A 21,406-nucleotide genomic window follows, 5' to 3' on the forward strand; every position below is an offset into this window, starting at 1 on the left:
GCCCAATCACGTGCAACAGCTGTTTATTCACTTGGATGCTTTCCTCAAATGCCAAGGCAGCATCGAAGACTTTCCATGTGGCATAAAGAAATCCCTTTGAATATTATTTCTGCATTTGTTCTGAAATAGCTACCGACAATTAAAATTCTCCACAATTCCATAGGCATGAAATACAGAATATCAAAAGCACATCCAGAGATGCTTCTAGACTCACTCCTCCTCTGACTCTTAACTCAAGGAACAAAGCAACTTCATAAAACCAAACACATCAGCAGAGTTTTAAAAATTATCCCAGATTGTGTCGCTCCTCAAGGTACCATCTGCCATCACCACGGGGTCCTAGGTACCTTTCTCCCAGTACCTTGACCTTTTCAATTTGTACTATTCTGCACTTAGGTTTGGAGATAACTCCACTTACCAATGATGTGACATTGGACAAGTTGTATAAATCCTCTCTGCTTCAGCTTCTTCATCTATAATAATGAGTCTACTAATACTGACTACTCATAGCTTATAGAAGTATTAAATTATAATAATACTTTAATAATGCATATGCAGTGTTTATGCTAGTCAAAATGTGCTCAGTTACACTTCAGTAATAAACAATACCAAAATCTGAGTGATTTAACTTTGCAAGTTTATTTCTTATTCATGCCACAGGTCCAGATTGCATCATTGGCTTCTCAATGCATGCTTAGTAGACAATGATAAAGGAATGCAGCAAAAGTCACGAGGCTTTCAAAGATTGCCCCCAGAAGTGACTGGTATCAGTTTCAGTCACTAACATTTCTTTCATCACAGCAAGTTCACTGTTATACCTACCCTCATGGGGGTTGGGAAATACAACCTTATCTTGTGCCTGGAAAGAGGAAAAAAAATCTACCACGTTTGTTTTTTTTTAATTTTTTTTTTAAAGAGAGAGAGAGTATGTGTGTGTGTGTGTGAGAGAGAGAGAGAGAATTTTTAATATTTATTTTTTAGTTCTCGCGGACACAACATCTTTGTTGGTATGTGGTGCTGAGGATCGAACCCGGGCCACACGCATGCCAGGCGAGCGCGCTACCGCTTGAGCCACATCCCCAGCCCTCTACCACGTTTTTTAAGAGTTCTAATGGCTACCAAGGCACTAGGACATAGGGATCAATGTTATTGTTGTTGTTGTTGTCCTGGTTGTCATCATCATCATCATCATTGTTATGGAATGTTAGAGCTAGAAAGGACTTCAACAGTTCCACTGCATCGTGCATCCCATTTTTTTTCCTCCCTCAATATCTATATTCTTAATTATTTAATTTTTATTGAGGGATGTTGAATAATAGTTTGGTCTTTGTTTTGGGTTTCTGGAAGAGAACATCTAAACCCTCACAATTACTCAAGTAAAAGAAGTATGTTTGCTATTCATGGACTCCTGGAACCGCACCCAAGTTCCTATAATGAGGTGACACTTGTTGGGCTCCTAGATATTGCAGGATACGAATTGACTAGGCTGAAAAGACCAACCAAGTGACTGAAGACTTTGGACTTTGTACCACATGCTACAAACCCAACCTCCAGGGAAGGGGGGAGGGTGGAGGTTGAGTTCAAGCTCATAGCCAAGGATTCATGTAATCATGCCTAAAGAATGAAATTCCACCAAAAACTGATACCCAAGCTCAGAGTGTGATAGTAATAAATCAATGTGTAAGGGGGTGCCACACTCTGATTCAACAGGGAAATGACATGCAAGTTCCATGTTTGGAATCCTTCCAGATCTTGTCCTATGGGTCTCTTCTTTGGGATAGTCCTTGTTCGTGTCCTTTATAATAAAAGTATAATAGTAAGTGTTGTACTTTTCTGAGTTCTGTGTGTCATACAGGCAAATAATCAACTATGAGGAAGTCGTGGGAAAGCCTGAATTTGTAGCTAGCGGGTCAAAATCACAGGTTGCCAGGGAACCCCCTGCCTTGGGGCTGATGTTGAAGTGAGGGCAACCTTGTTGGGAACTGTGCCTTTAACTTGTGAACTCTGTGCTAACTGCAGATACTTAGGATCAGAATTGTATTCTAAGGGCTTAATACAAACCAAGCAACAGAGATACAAGAGTTGATAAAATAAACACAGCTTCCGCTCCCATAGCCTCATCCTCAGGAGGAGACACATACTAAAATCAAACAAAAGTGCATAAGAAAATATCACTGTAAGCTTGAGTACTTTCAATTTAAAAGGGGGGAGGGGACCTTGTGAGAAAGAATAACTGGCCTCAATTGGGGCCTTGGTATAAAATTTTGCCCAAAGATGTGATTTGTTTAGATGAAGATTCTACTAGTGGTCAACCTTTAAAACTGAGAATACAAACCAAAAGTCTGGATTTCTGAAAATTATGAAATACAGCAAATTCAAGATCCTGATATCCTCCCGGCAACTTCCTCCCTACAGAAGCTTGCCTTCCCTGGATCATCCTAGGCCACAGCCTGCCACCTTCACCAACTTAGGTCATGGAGGAGCCACAGGAATGTACTTATTGCTCCTATTCTGAAGCAAGCCATTTATCTTAAAGTACATGGAGACTGGAGCATACTCAGAAAGGAAGTGACTTGTTCACACATTCAAATGCTAGTTTGTAACAAAGCCAAGATCAGAATGCAGGTCCCTCAAGGCCCAATCCAGAAGCTTCATCCTTTACACAAAGCCCCCAGTCCAGCCCATATTGATGCACCCCTCCTCTCAGAGGAGTAGATCACCTTTCCTTTAAAGCATCTCACAGTACAATCCAAGTCCTGCCTAGGATTCCCTACCTGAGCCTGCCGACCTTAGTCACACCCCAAGATGCAGATCTTTCCAGTCTCTCTCATCCACCATGCACACACTCATCTATCAGTCAATCATTTAAAATAAGCATGTGCCAGTCAGGATGAGCGAGTGAAAAAGTCCATAACTGCCCTTCTGCAATAAACAACTGCAAAATTTGGGGGGGGATGGTAGTGGTATAGGACATGAGTATTTTTTAGGTATTGGACAAAAGCACTTCAGCATTATAGTCTCTTGGGAGAAGGGAAGCAAATCAGGAGTGACCTACAAGTGCCCCATCTTTCCACTCAGAGGCAATTTCCAAATTTTAGTGCAGGCATAGGAAACTGAAATGGAGCCCATCAGTCTTGATAAGTTGATAAGGCAGATGTCAGAGTTTGGTAAGATGGGAGAAGAGAATATTCAGTACAAAGTAATAATGGAAGAGAACATTACATACAGAAAAAAACTTCAGAAACCTACAGAGCGTCTTGAGTCTTTAGCTAACTATTAGTCCCAGGCATACACAGTATAAACCCCATGAGGCCAGACACAGAGAACTTTGATGAAAGAGCAATAACTCAGGAGCTAAAAGATGAGCAGTCTTTAGATTCAACGGAATGAAGACTCATTAGAATTCCCACCATCCGTTACAGAAAGACATCATCGAATACATGAGGAATTAAGCAGAAAACCCAGAAGGGCTGCCATGCCTCAATTGTGGGGCTAAAAGAACCCAAGAGCAGTGGTTCTCAACTCAATGTGATTTGGCAATGTCTGTCCATATTTTTGGCCATCACAGCATGGGAATTTCTACAGGCATCTAATGAAGAGGCCAGAGAAGCTGCTAAACTTTCTGCAATGCACACACAGTAGCTCAAAACAAAGAATTTTCTGGCCAAAATGTGAATAATGTTGAGGCTGAGGACCCTAGACCTAAGGATAGAACCACCTAAAAGGAGCTTTAAAAAGTCTTTCAAAGATTCAAACTAATCTACAAGAAATCTAAACATTTCCCAGAACAATGCCCAGTGTTCTTCAGAGAGTACAAAACTACCAGCATTCAACAAAGTAAAGCTTACAATGTTTGTCTTTCAATCAAAAAAAAAAAATTGAAGTTTTGAAGTAGTGGGAAAATGTGATCCATAACCAAAAGACAAAACTATCAAAATAATTTATTTAAGAAATAAAATATATGATAGAATTAAGATAAAGACATGAAGACGGATATCAATCTATCCCCAGTACTTCAGTAGTACACTTGACCAACACGGCCCCATGGAGCTACTCTCCAGTAGTAAATAGACATTCAGCAAATAAATATGTAAGTAGATATGGAACTGGAAACCAAGATAAACACTGTTAACAGGAACAAAAATTTAAAAGGTGGCCTAAGAGATAAAATAAAAATTCTGTGTAAGCTGGGCGTGGTGACCCATGCCTGTAATCCCAGCAGCTGGAGAGGCTGAGGCAGGAGGATGGCGAGTTCAAAGCCATCCTCAGTAACCGGAAGGTACTAAGCAACTCAGTGAGACCCTGTCTCTAAATAAAATACAAAATAGGGCTAGGGATGTAGCTCAGTGGTTGAGTGCCTCTGAGTTTAATCACTGGTACCAAAAAAAGAAAATTCTCTCTATAGTCATGCAGGGACAGAGAAGATATTGATACTGGTGATGAGAATCGATCAGGGGCAAGTTCTGTTTCCCCAGATGTGAAGATTGAACACCTGAGAGACGCCAAGAAAGAAAGTGTAGAAAGAAAATTTTATTTAAAAGAACAGAGAGAGACTCATCCGCAGAGAAGGGGATCCAGAACTGGTATCCAAAGAAGTGGGGGTGTCCTGCCCCTTTTACACATTTTAGACTTCCTTTGTTCTCATGCCCCCCTTCTCCCTGTATCTAGCCTACATGACCAAAAGGAAGCCTAAAGCTGGAGTGATCCTGGGCCAGAAGGGAGCATCTCAGGAGTCATTAATTAACACATTCATCAATACAACTCCCTGCAGGGAGGAACAATTCCCTAGAGATAGGTCACCTTGGCAACAGGTTAGAGGAGGGGAAAGGACTATGGAGATACCAGCATTTTATTTTCTTTCCTTTCCAACCAGCCCCCTTATCCCCAATCAGGCCTAATTATTTATTATCTACACTGTCTTTTTGCCCCCCAGCCTCAATATTAAACCAAGGCCCCCCAAAATTATTAGAGACGCGAAGAAGTAGGAAGGACTTCCCAGCTGAAGGACTATGAATGAGAACAGCCTTCCTGGCAGAAAGACCTGCACGTGGAAGTTTCCCCACTTGGGAAGGAGATCAGGAGCTTCAAGAAATTAAAAGAAGGTCGGTGTCAAGGGGGGCATAATGAGCAAGTGAGAGAGAAGCTTAAGAAGATGATGAGGACAGAAGATTTGAGAAGAAAACACATAATGAAGAAGCCTGGTGACCCTTGGAGTATATATAACTGGAATATAATTTGGATTTTCTTCTAGCATAATAGGAAATTGGGGCAATGGTTTTCCTCCTTGGCTGCACTGAAATCACCTGGAAACTTCAAAAACTACTGATGATTATGTCTCATGCACAGAAATGAATTATCAAGAGGTATGGCCCCAGCACTTGGAATTTTTATATCTCCCCAGGAGATAATGCTTATAGGCAACTGGGGCTAAGAACCACTGCTTTGGAAGTGGAATGGCATTACTTGATTTTGAAAGATCTATAATACTAACCTTCTACTAATGGTAAATTTGGTTATCATGTTTCCTTCCTTCTAGGAAACATGTCCTATCTGAAACTCTTTTGTCATCAATGACATTAGAAGGCTATGAATTTCATTACTGAGAACAATGATACCCACAGTATTCAGGGGAATCAGCCATATCTAGGGTGTTGGCACCTGGGTTCTGTCCCAGGTCCTCTCTCTCCCTACCACACTCTTGCCTAAACAATTTCCTCCGTTCTCACATATCCACCTGCCTTGAACCTCATTCCTCCCTCTACTCTCTGGCCCAGACCCACACTGTCTTGTAGACATCTCCACTCAATCATCATTTAGTCCTTGCAAACCACCTCCTTACTTTTCCAAGCCCACTCTCAACCTTGGGTTTCCTACACCAGGAAATGGTTCCAAATTCAAGATATCTGTGCGGTCCAAACTAAGTCAATCTGGAGTAGAAAATATTAAGTAGTTGGTATTCAATTTGTCATACCAACAGGCATGGGTGAGAGGAGCTTGGCACCCAGCATTCTGTTCTTTCAAGAGGAAATCTCGCTCCATGAACTCAGTCTCTTTACTCTTTCCATGGATTTCTACCTCTTGAATTCTTCTCTCCCTCACCATCCTTACCAGGGTCCCACCTCCTCCTTTTCTTCATCTTTAGCTGAAGTTGTCATTTATTTCCATCACCTGAGGACTCAGTGGAAGTTTCTGATCTGTCCACATGGACTAAAGGGGAAGGCAGTAGATGAAGGAAAGCAGCCATCACTGACCAATGCATTGATTCAAGACCAATGGTCCTCAAGATGTCATCCCCCAGGCCAGGAACATCAGCATCACCTGGGAAATAAGAAATGCAAAATCTTGGCCATAAACCCAGAACTAGTAAGTCACAAAATCTCATGCTAGAGCCCAGAAATGAGTTTTAATAAGCAGTCTAAGTGATTCTGGTGCATTCCAACAGTTCTTTGGAAACCACTGTACCAAACCAAACTGATCACTTCTTAACACAGAGTCTGTGCATTATCACGCTATGAGAATCTCTATATCTTCTATATTTTCTCAGCTTGCAAAGTGAAAACCCTTCTGTTATCTTGATCTAGCCCGTGCTGAACCACAAATGAGTGTCATGATGTAACATGACTGAGATAAAAGATAAACTGGAAGGGGAAAGGTACAACAACATCCTGCTAAACCCCAGGTAATAAGAAATCAAAAAAGCAAGGGAAAAGGCTGTTAAATAAAAGCAAAATTATCCTGGGAGAGGTAACCATATTGTTAACCCCTAACAATCTGGAAGTACCTTCCCTGTAACTAAAAATGAAGAAAAAATTATGTGCTTGCTGAACACTAGCATGAATCTCTTAGAAAAAGGCTGTACACATCAGAGCATGCATCTTATGGCAAATATTTGTAATCAAGGTTTTATTTCATTTTATTGTAAAAGTTGTTTAGAAAAAAAAAATATATATATATATAGTAGAAGCCAGGGATGTTGCTAAACATCCTACTGTCAGAGGCTGCCTTGAACAGGAGCTGAGCACGCCCCCTGAGCCTTGAGTAATGGGAGTGTGGAACTGGCATGTATTTCCCAGCATAATTTTATCTTGCCGTATTTAAAAGATGCCTCATTTACAACAAGTTAGATTGGGGGAAGGTAAGGAAGGTACCAATAGGAACAATAATTCCTAATTGCTTCTTCCAATTCCAAGTGAGGAGACTTACTTAAAGGATAAGAATTGACTGACGTTTAAATAGACCCAGCCTGGTAAAAGGCCATTAAATCCATGAAGCCACACCCCTTGATTAATTTTGTCCACCATAAAAGCTGCTTACTCTCCACTAGAGATGACACAAACCCTCACCTCCCCAGGCCAAATAAAGGCAAAAATATAATTCTAGCAAAGCCATCATTTGTATTCTTGTTTATTTACTTTTTAACATATTTTGTGTGTGTGCACATAGTAGAGATTAAGATCATAATATATATCTATTGATCCTAAGGAATTAATATATATATATATATATATATACACACTTACAAAAGATACATGACTTATTTCCTGTCACTAAATATTTCTCAAAAGCATAATTTCTGATGAAGAAAAGCTATCCCATCTTATGATATACTATAATTTCTTGATTCATTCCTATTATAGGACAGTGAGGTCATTTTCAATTCTTTCACAATCATAAATAATGCAGCAATAGACATCCTTGCACATAAATCTTTGTCTACACTTTTGATTATTTTCCTGGGATAAATTGCTAGAGAATAAATAATTGGGTGAAAGGGGAGAAACATTTTTTAAGCCTTTGGTACTTCTGCCAAAACACTTTCCAGAAAGTTTATATCTGTTTTTACCTCTAACAAGAAATGAGGGTTTTACTCTCTCCTGACACAAGAAAACCTGGACTAAAAACAATGAGCTTCACATTGAAACACCAGCGCAGTACTTCCCATCCTGGGCAATTTTGCCCCAGGAGGAAGTTGGCAATGCCTGGAGATATTTTTTCATTGTCACAACTAGCAGGACACCATTGGTGTCAAGGTAGAAGCCAGGGACTTGCTAAACATCCTACTGTTGGGGACTGCCCTGAACAGGAGCTGAGCACGATCCCTCAGCCTTGAGTAATGGGGGTGAGACCAAAACAATATACTCTGGCACCAATATCAACTTCATCCTCTTGCAATTTCCAACCAAAATGAGGACAAATGTAAAAACCATGTGGAATTACTGACAAGAAGTCAAAATTATCAATATTTCAGAACATTTAAAACAAAACAGAATTAACTGAAAACATAATGCTAACATACAAGTAAAGAATACTACCCCATCCTTTCTATTTCCCAATAAAGAACAACTACCTTCCAGGAAAATCTGACTATAGACCACTACATGTATATACATATTTTATTGATTCAAATGTTCACTGAGCAACTGCTAGGTTTCTGCTGTTATTCCAGACACTAGAGATACAATGAGTCAGTAGCAACATCTCTAAGCTCATGGGGTTTATATATTTTCATGGGAAGACCGAAAACAAAGCAAGAACAAGCGAGGACATAGTTCTCTCAGTAATATTTTCTAAGGGAAAAAATAAAGCAAAGCACAGACTGAGTTCTAAGAGTAGCTGAAGAATATGATTGTATGGGTATTTGTCCCATCAGGATTTGGGTTTTTACTCTGGTAGGGTTCAGGAGCCATTGAGCAGAGCAGTGACATGTTCTATATATATATTTGTCAGAGTTCTCCAGAGTAACAGGACCAATAGGATATATAATATAGACTTATATGACTGATATGACTAGAAACTGGATAGTCCACAATGGCCATCTGCAATTGGAGAGCTGGAGGACCCAGTAGCTGCTCAGTCCACGAAGCTGAAGCCTCAGTATAAGAAGGACCAAAGATGCAGCCCCAGTCCTGAATCAAAAGCCAGGAAACTCTCTAGAAAGTCACTGGTCAAGTACACTTTGGAAGAGTGAAAGAGCTGGAGTCTGACGTCCTCATGTCATCACTTCAGCAATCAAAGCACCAGTTCAAGAGCTCGCGTCTGCTCCTGCTTCTTCATTCTTCCACCATTTTGTTCCCTCCATGCCCCCATCCTATTAGACTGGGCTGCCCATGCTTAGGGTCTTCACCTCAGTCTGCTGTCCCACATGCCAGTCTTTCCTAGAAACACCCTCACTGACACACCCAGAAACCTTTATTTAATCTGAGACATCTCTTAATCCAATCAAGATGACAGTTCAGATTAACCGTCACATGACATATGCTTACAAAAAAAAAAAAAAAAAAACTATGGATAACTTGCTGAGGTTTTGACTTCTAGAAGTAAAAGGTAGAAGCAAGTAACAGAAAACCCAGAATCAAGGCCAGATAGAGATCGATAGGTTATTTAAAAAGATTTGGGCTTTTACTCTGAGAGAGAGGAATATTCTCCAGAGAATTTTGAGCAAAAGTATAATATGATCAAACTCAAATATTAAAATTGTGGCTATTGTGTGAAAAACATTCTGTGTAGGAATGAAAGGCAAATTCAGAAATAATCAAGGGAAACAGTCTTTAAATGCTAGCAGGATAATTCTAACTCCTTTCCTACCATGTTTGTTTTGCTTGTTTTTAGATGGTACAGATAGACAGGTAAGAAAATAACACTGCTTTTCTTTCTCTTGGCATGCAAATATTAGTAAAAGGTTTTTTAAAAACCTAAGGCAGTAAATTTCCTGTTTGTTTCACTGGACCACCTGAAAGTTTCTTTTGCCTGGGGAGAATTGAGTTACTTGACCCCAGACTTTAGGGAAGAGTTAAATCTCATAGTCAGAGCTGCTATCAGATTCTAAAGTCTTCCCTAACCATTCTTGGGGATGATTTGTTAGCTTTACTGACTGGAATAATCAATACACAAGGCTTTTATAAAATTTATTTTTAATTGGTAATTATAGTTATACATCAATGTGGAATTCATGGTGATATATTCATACATGCACATAAATAATATAATTTGCTCAATTTCATTCCACAGTTGCTCCCCTTCCCCATCCCCGCTTCTTCCCATCTCCTTCCTCTAATCTACAATTCTCCCTGCTATTTATATGAGGCTTTTGAAAGCAGCAAAACCTAGGAAGTGCTCCCAGCTATCATTAGTTCCTTTTTCATGAAACCTTTTCAACAGCATCTAGCCCTGTTCATTAATGCCTGATCCTCATAGGTCACCCAGAAGAAAGGAATTATATTCTCTTCTAGACAAATACCTTGACATGATTCAAAGTTTCGAGTTTTCTGCAATAAGGACAAAAGCCAAATCACAAAAGGCTTCATCAATCTTGATTCAAAGAAGATGGGGACCTATGACCAACCTAAAGCATTGCATTCCTCACTGATTCCTTTCAAGGATCAAAAAGATTTTCCTTAGTTGAACAGCCAATTTTGAGAAATAAAAACCAAGTCTATCTTTTTATTATATTATATACTTTGACCTAGTGGTTATCATTTTTATGAAGGCTGGATTCAATTAGTAGTGATTGTAGGACAGGCAAGTGGTTATCACAGTTTAGGAATAGAGCATGATGGGAGCATCCACAGGAGCACAGCACAGATGAAGGAAAGACCCAACTCTTGAACCAGACAGCAGAGCAAGGCAGGTACTCAAGGAAATGGCCTAAGTTCAGGACAAATCCCAGATTTGAATGGAGAGGATAAGTGTAGGGATGGAGGCTGAGGGAATTGGTACCAATACCCAGGTAGATACACTGACTTATATAGTAGTCAGTCAACATGTAAAGTGGTTAGAAAATCTAGTCTTAAGGGAATATATGCCACCCAAGTCTCTTCCCTGGGAGTCTCAGATTCTAGCCTTGATTGTCAATTCACCTTAAAGGAAGTTATGACAAGAACATTCCACTATACAGTTTTGTTTTTGTTTGTTTGCTTGCTTGCTTGCTGTTTCAGTACCAGGGATTGAACCCAGAGTGTTTTTGATATGCTGTAGTTTCTCAATGAGTTTCCATTGAATCAAAAAGTGTTTGCATGAATGAATAGATGGATGAATCTGGCTAGATGACTTCATTTTATGTAACCAGATGGAAGAGCAGAAGGAACTGTCATATTTCCTTAGCTGGTTCATTACTAAACCTATATACAGGATTATCAGTGTACTTGATTTTGACTTACTGATAAAGGTCAAGGGAGTTGATCTGATTCAGTATCTGGACTTATTGCTCCATTCAGTAAGATCCCATTAGACCAAAACAAATTTTTACTTGATCCATGGGCTTCTTTTACTCCTATCTGAATGTGAATAGATTTTCTATTAATGCTTTCAGAATCATTGATTAAGATTTATAGGGGGGAAAATAGCAGAAAAATTTAAAACCATTGGGAAATACACTAATTCAAGAGGAGAGTTACTGGGTAAGGTGGTGGGATGGGTAATACAAAGAAAATAGATTGAAGAAGAAAGAGACAGGGAGTCCACTTTGGGTTACAGCTCTTCAACTCCATTACAAATCAGTCCTGGATCACCTTCTACCACTTTTGTCTGTTCTTCTTTTTAAACCCACACTACTAATTAAGGGCAAGAAGCAACCTGGCCAAAAGTGGTCTCTACTCAGAGGATAATTTCAAAAGGCATGTATATTAGTCATTTTTTTCATCACTGTGACAAAACACCTGATAAAAATCACATAGGAGGAGGAAAGGTTTATTTTGGCTCACAGTTTCAGAGATTTCAGTCCGTGATCGGATGGCTCCGATCATTATGGCAGAACATTATGGCAGAAGGGCATAGCGGAGGAAAGCTGCTTACCTTGTGGCAGCCAGGAAATGGGGGTGGGGGTGATACAAGAGGAAAAAGGGAAGGGACAAGATGTACCCTTCAAAGGAATGCCTCCTGTGACCTACTCCCTCTGACTGGGCCCCATCTCCTAAGAGCCCATTCAGTCATGAACCCATCAATCTGGGAGTCATTCATTGATGAAGTCGAAACTTTATGATCCAATTGCTTCACAAAATCCCCATCTCTCAGTATTGCTGCATTGGGAATCAAGCCTTGTGTACATGAGTCTTCGGGAGCACATTCAGATCCAAAGCATAACAGTGTGAATATTCATCTGCTAACTCCTGCTCTTGTTTTTTTTTTTTTTTTCCATGTTTTTATTTATCTCTGAGACAACTGGGCCACATGCTATGCCTGAATAAACCCTATAACCTACAACCTAATTTTCCTTGCTAATGTGATTGCCCCTACCTGATAAGGCGTTCTTACCATCTTACCTGTTTGCAGTCTTAGCTATTCCTTAAAGCCTGCCTGTTACACACCCTCTAACACCATAAGATGCATTTTTTTTTTTTACTTTCTTTGGACCATAGTTGGCCCTTTCCTTAGGGTCTGATCTTAAAAAAATCTACATAGACTTCAGTAGCTATTGGCAAGCCATCTACTCTCTGTAAGACTCAGCTTTATAATCTGTGAAACAGAACTGGCACCTGTGTCACTACTCTCACAAACTGTGCTAAAATGAAAGATATGGGTGGAAACAGCATGCAAACTGAAAGGAGCTTTGCAATTAAGATGGGGACTATTATAGGAAACTCTGTGTCTTATTAGCATGGCCAATAAGAAAATTAAAATGTCCTAAAACTGTGAAAATATCATGATTCTTCATCAAAGTAAAAAAAAAACTTAAAAAATAAGAGTAATAGTCGAGTATAAGTTGTAAGCATGACTAAAGTTGGAAGATGACTAATTCGTGCTTTATCTTTTTGAAAAATCAGATTCTGTTTTTTCTTTGTATTTTCTGTTTGTTTTGTTTTCTGGCTTTGCTGATTACCTAAAGTGCCATGATTATTTAGTGCCTCGTGTTTCATCCCATTTACTAGACATTTCCTTGAAGTCTCTGTCTCAGCACATAGCCAATGCTCAATAAATATTTGCCAAATTAAATTCCTCCTCTTGACACTTTTCAGAAACGTGTCTTCAATGTGAGCAGGAAAGCTTCACAAATAATAGGGAACATAAATGACTCTGAGCAGTCATACCTCAATCACTCAACAGGAAATTATTAAAAGCAAAAATATGTATAATTCAGAACTTAAAAACAAGAAGAAACATTTCTTCAATGAAAGAAGCAGTCCATACCCTCAAAAACGCTGTGGGGTGGGAGAGATTAGAAAATGAGAGTCAGAGGAAGGAGTAACTGAATCACAACTTGGAGGAGTGGAGAGAGAATAAAGAAGCTCTTTGTAACTCAGTATCTTCAAGACTGAAGCAGATTATTGAAAATATTAAGCTATAAGGAATCATAGTTGGATTTAAGGTTAAAACAGATCTTAGGTGATATTTTACCTAAATCACCAAATTAAGCTTTTATCCACATTGGGCAAAAGGTCATAGAGTTAGCATACTATGTAGACAGACTCTGCGGGGCTTCATCTCTTGGTTTTCAGGGGTGTCCATACTTTCTGTCTACACTGATCCTGGTTCCTAGGGAGAAGGCTATGACTCAGCACTTTTTTAATGACGTATTCTATCTTAGAAATCCATGGCATTTTGCTTTCCAGGGGGGTACACATGAAAATTCTTGGTGCCCTCCCTCATTTCTTTCAATTTCCTTTGGCCTCTGGTCCTTCCATCATCAGCACTGTATCTGCCCAACATGGTCCTTTTTTTCATTGGTTTGTTTGATGTTGTCCAGGCCTTTTAACAAAATGCATTCCCCTGGGGGACTGCAGACTCCAAGGACTCATGCTCATCTGTTAGAAGCTTCCCAGAGCTACTCTGACAAGGATAAATGCATTTGTTTAAAAAATAATGATAAAATAAAATGCGAAACAACTTCCAACCAAGGCTTTACATTAGGGAAAGAAAAAAAAAACTTATGGCACTTAATTCAATTTTCTATTCAAATATTCTCTTAGATTTTCCACTGGGAACAGAAATTAGTGAGGGTAGTAGTTACCCAGTAGAGTAGTTTCCATCAGAGAAAAACTGCACTATTTACCAGCTGTGAACCTTGTAGAAGACACTTCACCTTCCCCAGCACTGGTTTCCTCTTCTATAAAATGGGGGAAATTATGAGAGAACATAGGAAAAACACTGAACCGAATTCTATGCCATTTGAAACTTCTCTGTTCCCTAATGCTGCTTTTCTTTACTTCCCAAACAAGGTATTTGTTCTGGACTTCTTATCTAAAGATCTGTTTCCCATGTAAAGAGAAGCAGACATTAATAAGACATTATTGACAGAGAAGGCATGATGCTACTCCAAACTCTCTAGGTCTGCCTTTGAGTTTTCCTGTCGGAGTTTACCAAAAGTTCCATTAAGCGTCCCTATTTGTCACGGTACCCACATACCATTGTAGTACCCTCTTATCTACAGGACACATGTTTCAAAACCCTCAGGAGATGCCTAGAACCCCAATCCTACATATACCATGGTTTTTCCTATATATCCTTACCTATAATAAACTTTCACTTTTTCACTTAAAGGAAACACTTTATGGCTTCTCTTTAATCTATCAGAATTTCCAACATAATGACTCTATTATTAAGTAAAATAAAAGAACACAGGCACTGCAATACCTTGACAGTCAATCTTATAACTGAGAGAGGTAGTAAGTACATAATGGGTGGGTAGCACAGACACACGGATACACTGGACAAACGAATGATTTATGTCTTGGGCAGAACAATGCAAGATTACATTATGCTACTCAGAACAGCAAACAGTTTAAAATTTACAAGTAGTTTATTTCTGGAATTTTCCATTAATGATTTTGGACCACACCTGACCATGAGTAACTGAAACCACCAAAAGCAAAAACATGAATAAGGGGAAACTACTGTAGATAAAAGTAGTAACTTACTTTACTGATCCTATTTTTCATATTTTACTTATTTATTTGTGCCTCATCATGGTACAAAAAGGTCTCAAGGAGGTTTAATTGTATAAAATAAGTTGAAATTAAATATGAAATAAATGAACAACATTGTGGGAATTTGCCCTGTAGATACAATCATTTAAGTGCACAGGGCTTTATTTATTCAATAATCATTCAAATTGGTTAAAAATAAATGCATGAACTTGTAGGAATTTACCCATAGATATAAGCATGCATGTGCATAAGGACACAAACAAAGGATATTTATTTCAACACTGCTCTTAATGGTAAATTATTTAAATCAGGTGGGAGATGATTAAACAAATTAAAGCATATCTACAGGATGCATACTTTTTAGCCATTATAAAAATCTCTACAGAAACTCATGTGAAATGATGTCTAAAAAGTAGTCTTTAATTTTTTAAGTGCAAAAAATTATAAAAACTCTGCCATTATTTGATCTATAAAAATAAGTATGTATGTTTGTGTACATGTATGTTTAAACATGTACTGTGGATTCTTTAAGGCATGGATTAATAGACCAAAAAGTCAAGAATAGCAATTGTCCCTGAGAAGTGAAACTGGGTGACCAGGGAATAGGGTGGCAGGGGAATTCACTATTGATTATAAATACTTCATTATATTTTAAATTCTGTGCCATATGCCTGTTACCTATTCAAACTAATCCAGTCTCTCATTTTAAATTTTTGAAGTGGATGAGGAAAGATCATGTGCTAGTACATATGTGTGTATCCAGTGGCATTTGCTCTCTGGCTTGGGTTAACCCTACTGCTCCTTAACCAGTCTGAGGGCCTTGATCACTCAGACATTCTAGAGTAGCATACTGGCTCCCTATGTTAGCAATGTTTTGTCAATTGATCTTGGAAAATAAAAAGTACTTTTTACTCAGGAAGAGCCTTAGTAAGACACTGGCACATCCAAGGATAAAAGATAAACCCCACTGAGCGAAGAGCCTCTCTCTACAGTGCTGTTCCTAGGGATGCAATGATTTAGAGCATGATGGGATAGAAATAGCTACATTTCGTTCAATCCACCACTAAGGAGGCCTACTGGATTGTTGGACCTATTTGGATTTTGGAGAAAATAAACAGCATGTTCCATTTATCAAATGCCAAAAAAAAAAAAAGTAGCTAGTATTTATTAGGACCCAGAGCAGAGGAAGGCTATATGACAAGTCCCAACTATAGTGCAAACTATACTGCTATTTTTGGCCTCATGGTATCCAGGGTGCTTTAACAAACAGGAATTTAATGAACCTTTTGGTAAATTCCAACAGGAAAACTAAAGGGTAGACCCACAGAATTTGGAATAATTCAGTGCATTCTTCTGTCAATAAGTATTTTGATTTTCATAAATAGCTTTTGTCTCACCACTATGCTCCGGTGGAGACTGAATATCTAACAGTGGGTATCAAGTGTCCATGTGGTCTGACCTACCCATTGTGAACTTCATATCACCTTCTGACCTACCAACCATAAAGTTAGACATACACAGCAGCAATCTGTCTTCAAGTGAAAGTAGTTTATCCAATATTGGCCTCAAGCAGATCCTAAAGGCACAAGTAAGCTACATTAGCTAGACATGACAGATACTCTTTCTGTGTTGTCATTTATCCCTCAATCCATACCTACAGCCTCAGGGAAGTTTCCTGTGACCATTTAACTGAGGAAGATAAAGCTCAGGTCTGGTTTACAGATGGTCCAAACAATATTCTGGCACAAGCCAGAAGGAAACATTACTGATTAACCCTCAAGTGTCTGTGAAAAATATTGAGGAACACTTCCCTGGGCAAAACTTTTAAGTAGCACAACTGATTATCCACTTTGCCTGGACAGAGGCATGGTTAAAGAATGGATCTACACTGATTCTTGGATAATAATGGTCTAGCCACGTGGTACAGAAACAACCCTGGAATCAGGTTGAGCTTTGAAGAAAAGATACTAGCACAAACATTCTGGCAAATAAGGCAGAAACAGAATCAGTGACAGTCCATGTTAGAGGGATGTCAGTGAGGATGGTGGATAAGGACTCTGAAAATCTGCTTCCCCATAAAAGTAATAAAGAACACTGGCAAATTATAAAAATTAACTTACAGATCTCTAGAAATTAACTCAAAACTTGTAACAAGCCAAATCTATTTTTTATCTATTTAAAAAAAAAAAAAGCTGTCAGTAAAAACAGCTACAGGTTTGTGGTATTTTATTGCTGCATTCCCATCCCCCTCTCCTTCCTCCACAGAAGACTTGAAAACCTATCGTCTGTAATCACCATGAAAGCTAGCAGCTTAGTCATCACTGGAAGAAGCAGACAGGCTTGGAGCTCTCCAAAACCAACACTCCAGAGAAGCATCATTATTTGACCTCTGTGGCACTTCCCTGGACACTCTGACCAGCAGGTCTTAGTATGACAGGACTCAGAACTCACTTAGTATGAGCAATCTTTTCCTTGGAGACACTTGTCAAAAACAAGCAGAAGCAATTTGTTTCATGTTACAGCTCTCTGAAATGGCTGTAGCAGTAGAGCCATCAACAAGCTGACCAAGAAACTTAGAAGGAAAAGCAAAGTCCACAAAGAGGTTTGCAAAATTCTGATATCATTCTGGTAATCTAGAAGGCCATTCACTTGTGTGTGGCTGTGTGCATACTCAGGGACGCACACACAGCTAGGAAAAAAAAAATACTAAGAAGGCTTGAAGCTCTCACCTCTGGCTTACCTTGAGACTCTTCTCAGGCATGAAGGCTAAGGTAAAGTTGTAAACTGCCTGCCTGAACAGTTAATGCGTGTCCAAACATGCAGAGTTCCTCTGCAAAGCTTTCAAAGTATTGAAGGAAGTGTCTATGCAATATTTAGATAACCTCAAAAGCAGCCACATATAACAAAGAATACAGACTTTGCCAAATAAGTTCAGGGAAGCCACTAAATAAATAGCACTGGCAACAACAGCCACAACAACAATCAGCAACATCTACAAATCATGGGGAGGAAAGGAATCTGATTACAAGACTTGTACACTAAAGTGTCCAGTTCCAACAATAACAACAAAATTACAAAATATGCTTACAAAAAAGTATGATCCTGCATGGGAAAAAAAAAACAAGTAAATCAAAAGCTGTCCATGAAGAAACAGACACTCTACTTGTTAGACAATACTACAAATCAGCTTTAAAAAGAACTAAAGGAAATCATGTGTAAAGAATTAAAGGAAAGCAGAAGTATGGTGACTTGCTAGAGAATAGAAGCAAAAATTATTGAAAAAATAATCATCAGTTCTGGAGTTAATACATTCAATAAGTGGAACAAACATTTTGCTAGAGAATCTCAATGGCAGATTTTCACTGGCTGAAGAAATAATCAGTTAAGGTTAAGACAGGTCAGTTGAAAGTTGCTAGTGTGAGAAACAAAAGGGAATAAAGAAAAAATGAACAGAACCCAGGGGCCCATAAGAAACCATCAAACATACCAACATATGTGCAAGAGGAGTTCCAGAAGGAGAAGAGAAAGTGAAGAGGAAGTAAGAATATAAGAAGAGATAACAGGATCCACTGGTCTTACCATGTTGCCCCTTACCTAAAAGCACCTAAATCAATAGAATGCTGAAATGAGACAATAATAACCTAAGCAAGAAAGAGCACCAACAATTATGGAGCAGCTGTAATGTGCCAAACAGCTATTGGAGTTATGTTATCTCCTGTAATTCTCACAGTCAATGCTCTGAAGCAGGTGATATTTTTCCTACTATGCAAGTAAGAAAACAGAACAGAGAATTTTAATAATCATTTAAATGCACCTAAATAAATTTTTTGTTATTCCTCTTCACATCAAGCTTGGATATTCACAAAATAGATAAAATATAAGCTAATTTTTTTTACTTTGAAGCAAAACATTTAAAATCATTAATTTACTCAAGTATTCCTCAAGTAATACATTCTCATGTGAAATCTTCACATATTCTCATTGTGAAGATTTCATTCCACATCCCTCTTGGGATTTCATCCCAAGTCTCCCTTCCCCTCATAGAAGAAACCTTTGTAATATGTTGGGTGAATATTACTCTGGACTTTTTTATGTGTTGATAAAAATATACATGGACATAAATATCATACAGGCCTTGGGTTATTATTAAATATATAGTTCTGAAACTCAGTTTTCTTTACTGTGCATTACAGACTGTTCTTACCAGTGCTTACAGATTTACCATATTCATTATACTGTTATATACTGTGCCGTGGCATATTATCCATTCCCAAATTCATGGTTGTGCTAGTCTGTTTCCAGTTTCAATTGTTAATAACAATGCTATAGTAAACAATCTAACACATTAGTCATATTTTTTAGGAAAAATACCTAGAAATGGACTTAATGGCTAAAAGATATGTACAATTATTACAGTAGCATATTGCCTTCAAAAAATGTATTACACAATTATACTTTTCACTGATATTCATTAGACTGGTAAGAATTTAAAGGATTGAGAACAATCAGTCGATGAAAAAGAAAGAGAGAGACAAAGGAGACCCAGAAGAAGAAAAAGTCCTTTCTCCCTCCTTCCCTCCTTTCTTTCCTCTCTCCCTTTGCTCCCTCCTTTCATTTTCCTGGTTCCTAGCACCAAGAACTCCTCTTGTGCATATGTTGGTATGTTTGATGGATTCGTATGGGTCTCTGGGTTCTGTTCATTTTTTATTCATTTCCTTTTGTATCTCACACTAGCTACTAGCATGTTTATCAGGCAGTTTTGTTTCTTGACCTTATGAATTGCCTGCTTATTTAATTTTCCACTTCTCAATGGGCTCTCTCTCTCTCTCTCTCTCTTTCTTATTTATTTATTTATTTATTTTTGTAAATTTCTTTATTCTAGGTTTTAATCCTTTTTTCTATTGTATGTTTCAAGTATTTTCTCCCTATGACTCGCTTTTTAAACTTTATTCTATTTTTTTTAAATAGAGAAGTTTTTATGTTTAATGTAATCAAATTTGCCAGTCTTTCCAGGTTTGCATTGGATTTTTGGTTTACATTGGTTTTTTGTTTGCTTACATTTGGCTTTTTAATTCATTTGGAATTGTTTGGGTTGTAGTGTAAGCTGGAAATACAACTTAATTTTTTTCCTCAAATGGGTAACAAATACTTCCAATATTATTTATTAAATAATATATTTTCTCTACATATTTGAAACATTTATATCAGATACTAAATTTTGTTTTATGTATTAGTTTGTTCCTATATTTTTTTGTTTTGTTCTATAGAACACTTTTCTGTTTCTGCACACATATCCTATCCCATCCCCATCTTTTTTCTCCCCCAACAGTGCTTAACAAGACCTGAGGCTCATTCTGCTCTCACCTAAACAAAACAATTCCCCCAACATCAAACATTGCTCCTTTGTATAGTCCCCCAGGACCAAAGGGGGCAGTTTAATTTTTGCCAGAAAAGGCTGTGAAATCTGTAATGACAGTAAATGAAAATAACTACTGCACATTTCTAACAGTTCTGGACTGACAGTTCCCTCCCTATTAAATTTACTTTCTCATTTTATGTCCAGCTGTGGTGCCCAATATAGATTGCCAGAAGTTAAAAGATCAAATGACAACACAGTAATGCTTTGGAAGGTCAGAGTCAGGGTTCCCTCAGTGGCTTCAGCCTTTGTCACTGTCCACTGGAATGGAGTAGCTCATTCCAGACTTCAGAACTGTGTCATGGAACCCAAATCCTTCAAGCACCTCTAGGAATTAAGGAATTACAATGGCTAATTGAATACAAGAAAATAGAAGCAAACCCTCCTCCCCACAGAAATTATTCTATCTGCAATGATATTCCCAGGAGCTAGTATTTAGTCTAATCTTTAGTGTTTTAATTTTTTAAAAAATAGCATAGATTCAGCATCATGTGAGGATGATGCTGGTAGCCCCCCTTCACCCCATACTCCTGCAAAAAATATCCTCTTGGTCTTAGCCTCTATCAAATGCCAGTCCTTTACACCACTGTCCAGAATCATGGTCTGTGACTCTACCTTAGAATGGGCAGTATCATCCATAGAGACATTAATTAGAGCACTATTTTGGAAGGGAAAAAATGCAGCTAAGTTCACTGTCTTCTTGAAGACTGGCTATGGGGATACTTCTGAACACCAGAACTTATCAAAGGTGACTTATTTTTATTTTCTTGCATATTGAAAACATCATCTTTTCCATTCTTTCTCCCCTTCAATCCCTGGCATCCCAGAGATACACTAAGAATGGGTTCCTGGTAAGAATATTACCTCCTCATTTTTTGTAATCAGCCATTTACAGTTCATGTCACAGGTGTCCTGCTATAGAAATGCACAGGCCCATGAAACCTGTTTTCTGGGCAGTTTCACTCTCAAGAAATGAGTATACAAATGAACAATGGCCAGACGATCAATGAATATAGAATTCCAACCCACAACTTCTTCAGCAACCAGTCAAGGAAAGGAAGCCAAACCACAATCTCTACAGCAATCGGTCCGCCATGATCAATGACTGCTAACTTCCCAAAGGTTTTGCCCT

Source organism: Urocitellus parryii, chromosome 3 (assembly GCF_045843805.1).
Source record: "Urocitellus parryii isolate mUroPar1 chromosome 3, mUroPar1.hap1, whole genome shotgun sequence".
NCBI lineage: Eukaryota > Metazoa > Chordata > Mammalia > Rodentia > Sciuridae > Urocitellus > Urocitellus parryii.